This window comes from Cryptomeria japonica, chromosome 11, assembly GCF_030272615.1.
Source record: "Cryptomeria japonica chromosome 11, Sugi_1.0, whole genome shotgun sequence".
Classification (NCBI taxonomy): domain Eukaryota; kingdom Viridiplantae; phylum Streptophyta; class Pinopsida; order Cupressales; family Cupressaceae; genus Cryptomeria; species Cryptomeria japonica.
This window is the reverse complement of record NC_081415.1, coordinates 669,404,175-669,412,852: the sequence shown is the minus strand read 5'-3', so window position 1 is coordinate 669,412,852 and position 8,678 is coordinate 669,404,175. Positions and strand designations below refer to the sequence as shown.

Here is an 8,678-nt window from a genome sequence, read left to right as displayed (position 1 = left end):
ACGCATTGCGTTTAGGAAACTTAGCACATACATGCTATGCCTTGGAAAATTAGCGCGTACATGCTGCTTATAGGAAAATGAGCGCGTACATGCTAATAATCCTAGTAAAACCGCGTACGCGGTGCCTGATAAAAAAGTTTTAAAAAAAAACTGGGTCCTCATTTACCCCAAAAAGTACATTTTTTAGTTTGTTTTTTCCCATTTTCTAACCTAAACTGTGAATAGGGTGCTAAATTTGTCCTCCAGGCTATGGATCAAGGTTAGTTTTTGTTTATTTTTGTCTTTCTTTCTGGTTTATGCAATTTGTTTTACATTTTGAATTTAATTTCATTAATCTTGATTAGGTTTTTTCATTTTTGGTTTCAAAAACCAGATTCTTCTAATCCAGAACAAGAACAACCAAATGCACCTCCTAAAAACCCACAAGAACAACCGAATGCACCTCCTGAAAACACACAAGAACAACCCCCAATTCCTCCTTTTGACCGCACAACCGAAACACAGGAAGAATTAATTAATCAGTTAGGGCAAAATACATCCAAAATCAATAGACTGATTGTAAAATTGAAAACTTCTAAACTTGAACATCATCAATCCCTCGCCACTAGCCTAGAAACATTAGCTAGTGGTGCCATAGATGTTTCCACAAAAATTACCAAATGGGGAAGCTTTAGGGATAGGTGTCGTCAATTCTATGCCAATGGGCTATCATACGATGGAGTTAAAAACAAAAATATTTCTAAACAACAAATATGTGCCCTTTTTGTTGACCCCAAAAATGGTCAGTCATTACCTCCTAATGCAAAGAGGTTTCCCATACATTAGTGTACCAATGTGCAGATGAAGAATTTTTTTTGGTAGAGGTGGTGGATGGTCTTTGATGATCCACCTTGTAATAATCATGAGGTGCCATTATATTTTTTGAGAAAAATATATTATGAGTTTGTGCTCAATGTGCACCCAAATTATTTTTACATGAGAGAGTTTCATGGTAGAGGTGGTGGCTCTACCCAAGATAGACCTGGAGCCCATAGGTGATTAGTCACGGAGAGTCACCGCCCCCTAGCACCCAAACCCAAGGTGCATCAGGTTGTCCCATTAGAGCTGAAAGAGTTGATGGAGCTACAGACTCTTCAGGCAGCCACAACATTGACTAGTGCCAACATCCAAAATGGGACATCATTAGCACACCCTATTGTATTGGATGATGAGCCGTTAGAGGGCAACAGAGAGCCCATCGAGCATATGTGTGTCAGTTGCTCAGGGATATGCTCAGGGATAGATGATGCAGCCGGTGCAGATGGATACTCATATCATCTATGCATGATTTGCGGTTGTAGATGTCAGGCTCACACCATTGAGGATGTCGCGCTGACAGATGAGTTGATGGACATGGTGTTTGCCCATGAGCCATAGACACAGGTGTGTTGATTTGAATTCATAACATTTTATTTATCAGTCACTTTAATTTTGTAATTACATAAATGAATTTTCATTTATACATCAATTTAAATTGAGACAAATAATATGCATTTCAGGATGTAGCAGCGGTATCCCATACACCTCCCCCAGTTACCACAACTGCAACTTCGGTGCCTGAGGTATAAATTTTGTAACATGTTAAAATAAAATAGTACACTTTGAATTCAAAAAAATACAAGATATACTAACTATCTTTAATGCTTGGTCTAATTTTTAGTTTGTAGGTGTTGATAGGGGATGAAATGTCCCAGATTGATGACATCATGCTCTCAGTGATCGATTTTGGCCTACAAGGCTATACGGTATGATATTTTGTACAATTCTTTTTATGTATTGTTTTGATGGAATATGCAAGTCATTTCATTTTAGATTTTTATAATTATGTTTAATTTATTATCTGTACTAATATCTCATGTTAATTTTGTGTTTTTAGGGTACCCCCTCCGCATCTAGGGCTCGTCCTAAGAAAAAGAATTCCTCGAAGATGCCAAAACATGTGAAGAAGGTAATTGAACACATTTTTAGTTGTACAATTGTTTGAAAATGTTGAAATCAATTATTAGTTGGGGTTTGTAGATTGATTAGTGTTTTTTGTCTATTTTACATGTACAGCGGCCATTGAGCTTTTGGATATGTTGAATGCACCTGATTCACCAGCGGATCAAGAGAGGGAAGAGGTATGTATCTCTACTTTATTTTCTTGATTTCATGATTATATGCACGCGTACATGTGAACTTGTGATATATTATAATCTTATAATTTTTTCATACAGGAAATATCCATACCTATTTTGTCAATGGCGAACCCTCCTCCTTGCACTGGAGAAGCATCTCAGGATCTAGTACACTTTTGTTTGATATGTAAAATTAATTGTTTTCAACCTTCAATACTTATCATTATATTAATTGTATTTAATCTTTGTACATTTTTTGTATAGGTAATAGCATCCATTTCTACATCGATGGTGAGCCATCCTCAGTCCATTGGAGAAGCATCTCAGGCACAGGTACGCCATTGTTCTCTATATTATAGCTTTTAAGTGTTTTTGATATATTTATGTTAGTACATTATATTAATTGTACATTTAATCTACAATAGACTCCTTCGCGGTATGGCCATAACGTGGATCAATTTAAGTATGTCTTCAAGAAAACTCCTAAGAGTGACAAGGAGAGGAGAGTGAAGACATTAGCCCCTAGATCAGCCGATGAGGTAATCTATATTTCAATTGCAAAGGAATTAAAGTTAAATGCATAGTTATGATGTTAATTGTGAACTATTTTCTACAAAATAATTCTAACTTGGCTTTTGAATTGTGGTTTTGCAGCCATCTACAGAGCCGCGTACTACGCCGAAGAGGCTTGATTTTGATGATCCACCAAAAGTTTAGGATCATATAGTGTTAGTTTTGGTCATAGAATGACCAATACATGTAGATATATTCTACATTTTTATTGTATATCAATTTGGATATGGCATATGCCACATTTTTGTAATACTTGTATTGACTTGGTAGACATGCCTTTTTTTATATATATAAATATCGATATTCGATCCAATAAATGTGTAATGAGTTCATTATTTTGTATTCGTTGTATTTTATGGTTGTCCTTTATAAATTTAAATGAATATTTGCATATGTAATCAACAATATGAATATAAACAACAAAAATATATAATATAAAGCATTGCAATCGTGGAATATGATTTGATAAAATTTCTACAATGTTGAATTAACTCTACAAAACTCCTTGTATTCAGTTCATTAATGTGTATTTGTTGTATTTGGTGGCTACCCTTTTATAAATTGAAATGAATAATTGCATATGTAATTAATAATATGAATATAAACAACAAAAATCGATAATATGAATTTAAACAACAACGTGTTTGGTGCGAGAGCACCCTCATGCTCGCAATGGTCAAATTTTGTTCCTCGTGTGCACAAACCGACCTCACGAGCGCGTCCGAGTGGGCAGGTTTATGCTAGGAATGCCCCTTTTGTGCATCCCAAAGCACCAAGGCATGCCCTTTTCATGCATCCCAAAGCACCAGAACGTCGAGAGTCATACCCTACCGGTGTGATCTCTCAAGTGCCCTGAGTCAAAAAATTGTCAAAATTTGATGAACTATTTCTTCCAATCCATGACACATATGGTCGATCTATTTGATCTCATGGGGTCGCGTGAGGCTCCTCTACAATGGCCTATCTCGGTTTTCGACGACTCAAAGCCATTTTCAATTAGTAGCATTTTTTCGCCTGCTCAAAACACCATCAGTTGCTTGCAAGGAAAAGTTGCAAGATTGGCTAGAATTGATTTTGTTCCTTGTGTGCACAAAAAAATGTCATGAGCACATCTGGGTGGGTATGTTTATGCTAGAAATGCCCCTATCGTGCATCCCAAAGCACCAGAATGTCGAGAGTCATACCCTACCAGTGAGATCTCTCAAGTGCCCTGAGTCCAAAAATTTGTCAAAATTTGACGGACTATTTCTTCCAATCCATTACACATCCAGTTGATCTATTTGATCTCATGGGGTTGCGTGAGGCTCCTCTACAATGGCCTATCTTGGTTTTCGATGACTCGGAGCCATTTTCAATTAGTAGCATTTTTTCGCCTGCTCAAAAAACCATTAGTTTCTTGCAAGGAAAAGTTGCAAGATTGGCTACAATTGATTATGTTCCTCATGTGCACAAACGGACATTGCAAGCACATTTGGGTGGGTATGTTTACACTAGGCATGCCCCTGTCATGCATCCCAAAGCACCAGAACATCGAGAGTCATACCCTACCGGTGAGATCTCTCAAGTGCCTTGAGTCCAAAAAATTGTCACAATTTGACGAACTATTTCTTTCAATCAACGACACATACAGTCGATCTGTTTGATCCCTTGGGGTCATGTGAGGTTCCTCTATAATGGCTTATCTCAATTTTTGATGACTCGGAGCCATTTTCAATTAGTAGCATTTTTTCACCTGCTCAAAAAATCGTCAGTTGTTTGCAAGGAAAAGTTGCAAGATTGGCTATAATTGATTTTGTTCCTTGTGTACACAAACTGACATCACGAGCACATCCAGGTGGGCATGTTTATGCTAGGAATTCCCCTATCATGCATCCCAAAGTACCAGAACGTCGAGAGTAATACCCTACCGGTGAGATCTCTCAAGTGCCCTGAGTCTAAAAAATTGTCAAAATTTGATGAACTGTTCCTTCCAATCCATGACACATACAGTCGATCTGTTTGATCCTGTGGGGTTGCATGAGGCTCCTCTACAATGGCCTATCTTGGCTTACAATGAATCAGAGCCATTTTAATTAGTAGCATTTTCTGGCCTGCTAAAAAAACTGTCAGTTGCTTGCAAGGAAAAGTTGCAAGATTGGCTAGAATTGATTCTGTTCCTCATGTGCACAAACCGACATCATGAGCATGTCTGGGTGGGAATATTTACGCTAGGCATGCCCCTTTTGTGCATCTCAAAGCACCAAAATGTCGAGAGTCATACCCTACCGTCACAATGCAGAAGTTGCTTGACAATTTTTTGACAATTTTTTTGACAACAATGACAATTTTTGCTCAAATTGTATCTAGTCTCAATCTATCACCCCTATGACCCAATAATGACTCAAATAATTATCCATGATTATACAAGAATCAATAATTCTTATGATTGACTAGGGACACATCACATATACTCAAAACATAGCACAAAACATTGACACACAAAATAGTCACAAAACATTATCATATATTATTCAATAATTTCCCTCTAAATATGGTCAAATCAGCTCTTAGCTATTTGATTATACAAAAAATTGTCTTACAAATAATCTCATGGGCTTTTATACAAAATTTGGCATTACAATATATGCGATTCAGCTCATTGCCATTTTAATATACAAATCATCTCATGGGTTTTTATACAAAATCTGGCATTACAATATGTGCGATTTAGCTCATCATCATTTTAATATACAAAATTTAGCATGTACATATGTACAAATCAGCTCATTGCCACTTAAATATACAAAATTATGCCCCTAACATGTAAAAATCAGCTCATGGGCATTTATGTATACAAAAAATGAATATAGAACAATTCGTCAATGATTTATACAAAATTCTCAAAATCATTCTACTTTGAACCGTAGAATCAATCAAGTGAGCCTTCAGGATCGGCTCTAACTCGTATTGTGTCAAGTATTGCCTCGTGGTCAGATTCATGAACTTTCCATAAAATCTTGTTATGAGGTCTACCATGATACTTCATCAAATGAATATTTGTTGCAACAACAAGGCTAGAGAAATGAAGAATATGTCTATGTGTTTCAAAGTCCTCGAACAACCAAACATCAGAATTCTTGATAGGGTATCTCTGAAGCCATGTTCCTGTCATGAAAACAAACCCTATTGGGTACTCAATACCCTCTCTGTCAATGATTTTGGTTGTCAATTTTCTTTTAGGCTCAACACAACGACACAAATAGTACTCTATTCCTTCTTAATTGTTCTCTTCTGCAACAACTGCATACACATGACCTACATTTTATAAAGTGTTAATTAATACCAAAAATAAAGTATGATGTACAACAGAATGAACCAAAAAGAATACTTGCAAAAAAATTCACTCAAAAAATCACCTGAATCCACTAGGTCGGATACATGGTCAAAATCCACTGATGTCTCCATCTGGCTCAATTGTAGTGCTTTGGGAATTTGATATGAATCAATGGGAACCAATGGTCTACAAGACCATTTGTCAACCCACTCTTCTGATTCACATTCTTTCCACAAACAATACATGCATGAAGAGCAAAAACATACCATTTATCTCGTATAAATTACCAGTGAACTTGAATTTGAACTCATAAATGAGTGCATGTCACTCGATCCTGCAACTGTACAACAATCTAGATAGTTTTCAATGTTAGATTCAGTAATCAACCAAAAATATCTACGAACCAATGACATACCTGGATTACCTAGACCCATCATAGACTTACACCATCGCACAATTGTTTCTACATCTACCAACTCAGCACCACCTTCGTACTTCAATTCTTCCTTGGCTAGGGCTCTTTTCACACATGCTCCTACACCATTGTGCTCTCCCTTACCATGTCTAGCCTTAGGGAAATTCCAAAAATGTTGTACACCACTTGTCACATGCATCCTTGTTATTCAATAAAACATCCTTGCATTCTTGAATTGTGTGGTGCAATTATCTGACCATATTAAGTGTCGGCTGTATCGTATGTTCCTTTCCCTTAAACTATCATAGAAAACTTTAAAGCATCCTTGTACAAACTCCGATGATTGAGTACGATCATCACTTATGAAGAAGTGATACTCTCTTACAACCTTTCTATCCTCCTCTGTGCTATCATCTCCATGCATGAATGCTATGTGTACAAAAATAGAAACTTGTGTAGCATGATAATACATGGATTGCACTTCATTTTGAGGTTGTAGTGTATAATTTTCAGCGAAATCAATGATAGAGACAATGGTGCCAAGAGGAAATGTGTCCTTAGACAACTTGAATTGCTCATCTAACCATCGAGCTCTATGTGTATGCATTATGTACTCATAAACTAGTTTCTCTTGAAACATTTTCATAAATTGAGCTACACATATATCCTTTTTCACTAGCTCACATCTCTCCAAATCTTTTCCATCTTTAACTCCATATGTGATTGTCTTGTATTTTCCAAAAGAAACTAGTTTCGTACCAATTTCATGTGTGCTCTCCAAATGTATGCATCTTGGTAAATGTTGCAAACCACCACATATAGCACAAGAACCTTCCAAACAAGGCATCTTATAATAAATGCAACCATCATGTTTATTACATAACACACTTGAAATAAATTCTCTTGCAGACTTAGGAGGTGCTTGTATATTACATTCCTATAAAACATCGTTAGTGTGGAAAGTAGAACAAATATGATGAAAAATATCATAATGTATGGAAAATTCAATATGCATTGTACAACAACACGTGGTGCGTACATGATTAATCTTAATATAAAAAGGTTTTGTCATTTCAAAAAATCTTTGAGAAATTTTTATTTGAGGAAACTTTTGAAGGAATCTTTCATAAAATTTAGTTTGAGTCATATCCAAATAGTGTTTCGCATGTGGCTCACGATTTTTAGACCCAATTCGCCTTCTAACAACATCTCTTTGGTTGGGAGATACTCTTGTGTTGTCATGACAAAAATTTTCAATTAATGTTTTTAGTGCATCTACAACAACCTTGTCTTTGCGTGGTAGTCTACCCGAGAATGCCCAAAGAGAATTATTGTTAGGTTCCTCTAATTTTTCTCGCCTCTTTAATGCTTTACTTAATGTTGTTCTACTAACATTCAATGACTTGTTTTTCTTATCAAACAATCTTTTTTTATTTTCTTGCTCATTATATGGTTGATGTAATGACACATTGAGTAGCATTAGAATCTTTACTACGTGATTTTGAACCAATAGATTGATATGAATCAAATAGATTTCTGACAATAGTTCTTTCACTGTTACTTTCAGATGATCTTAGGCCTAGAATTTTTATTGTCTCTCTAAAATTTTAATTTTTAATCATTTGAACAATTAATTGACATCTTGCGGCTTGAATTAAGTTTTTAAAATAGTTTTTCCATATTCTTTTAACCATTCTCCTACAAGTTCATTCATTCATTTTATTGGGCATTGACTTCAATATATTCTCATCAATGTCAATTAGATACTGTGGTTTGCTATGAATGATTCTAGGAGGTGTTAACATCGGTGCATTATGTACATTCAATTCATCAAGTAGAGAAGGTGTAATATGTTCATCATTTAATTGATTATTCAATGCAGTATCTTCTTCAATTGCATTAGGTTTAAACGGTAAATTATCAAAATGTTTCTTCTTCAATTACATTAGGTTCAAATGGTAAATTATCAAATGTTTCTTCTTCAATTGCATTAGGTGCATTATATTCATTTGGTAAATTGAATTGAGATGTTGGGGTTGACATACCTTCTTCTCTCATTGTTCTTATATCACACAATTTCTTCATACGCTGCCTTTGTCTTTCCTTTTGAGCCTCTCGTTGTTCCATCGTTCCTCGCTTGTTCTTTCCCATGGTTGAGATCGATTGACCTAAATAGAATCATATTACATATATATGTAAAGAAAAGTTCAAAAATAAATAA

At 35.6% G+C, this 8,678-nt stretch overlaps 1 long non-coding RNA gene across 1 annotated transcript; it reads left to right on the top strand.

Moving 5' to 3' along the window:
- Positions 1–1,706: 1,706 nt before the first annotated feature.
- LOC131859788 (uncharacterized) lies at positions 1,707–2,158 on the top strand. The gene is made up of 3 exons (XR_009359363.1): positions 1,707–1,784; positions 1,916–1,987; positions 2,095–2,158. It is a non-coding gene; the product is annotated as an uncharacterized LOC131859788 (long non-coding RNA).
- The last annotated feature ends 6,520 nt before the right edge of the window (positions 2,159–8,678 follow it).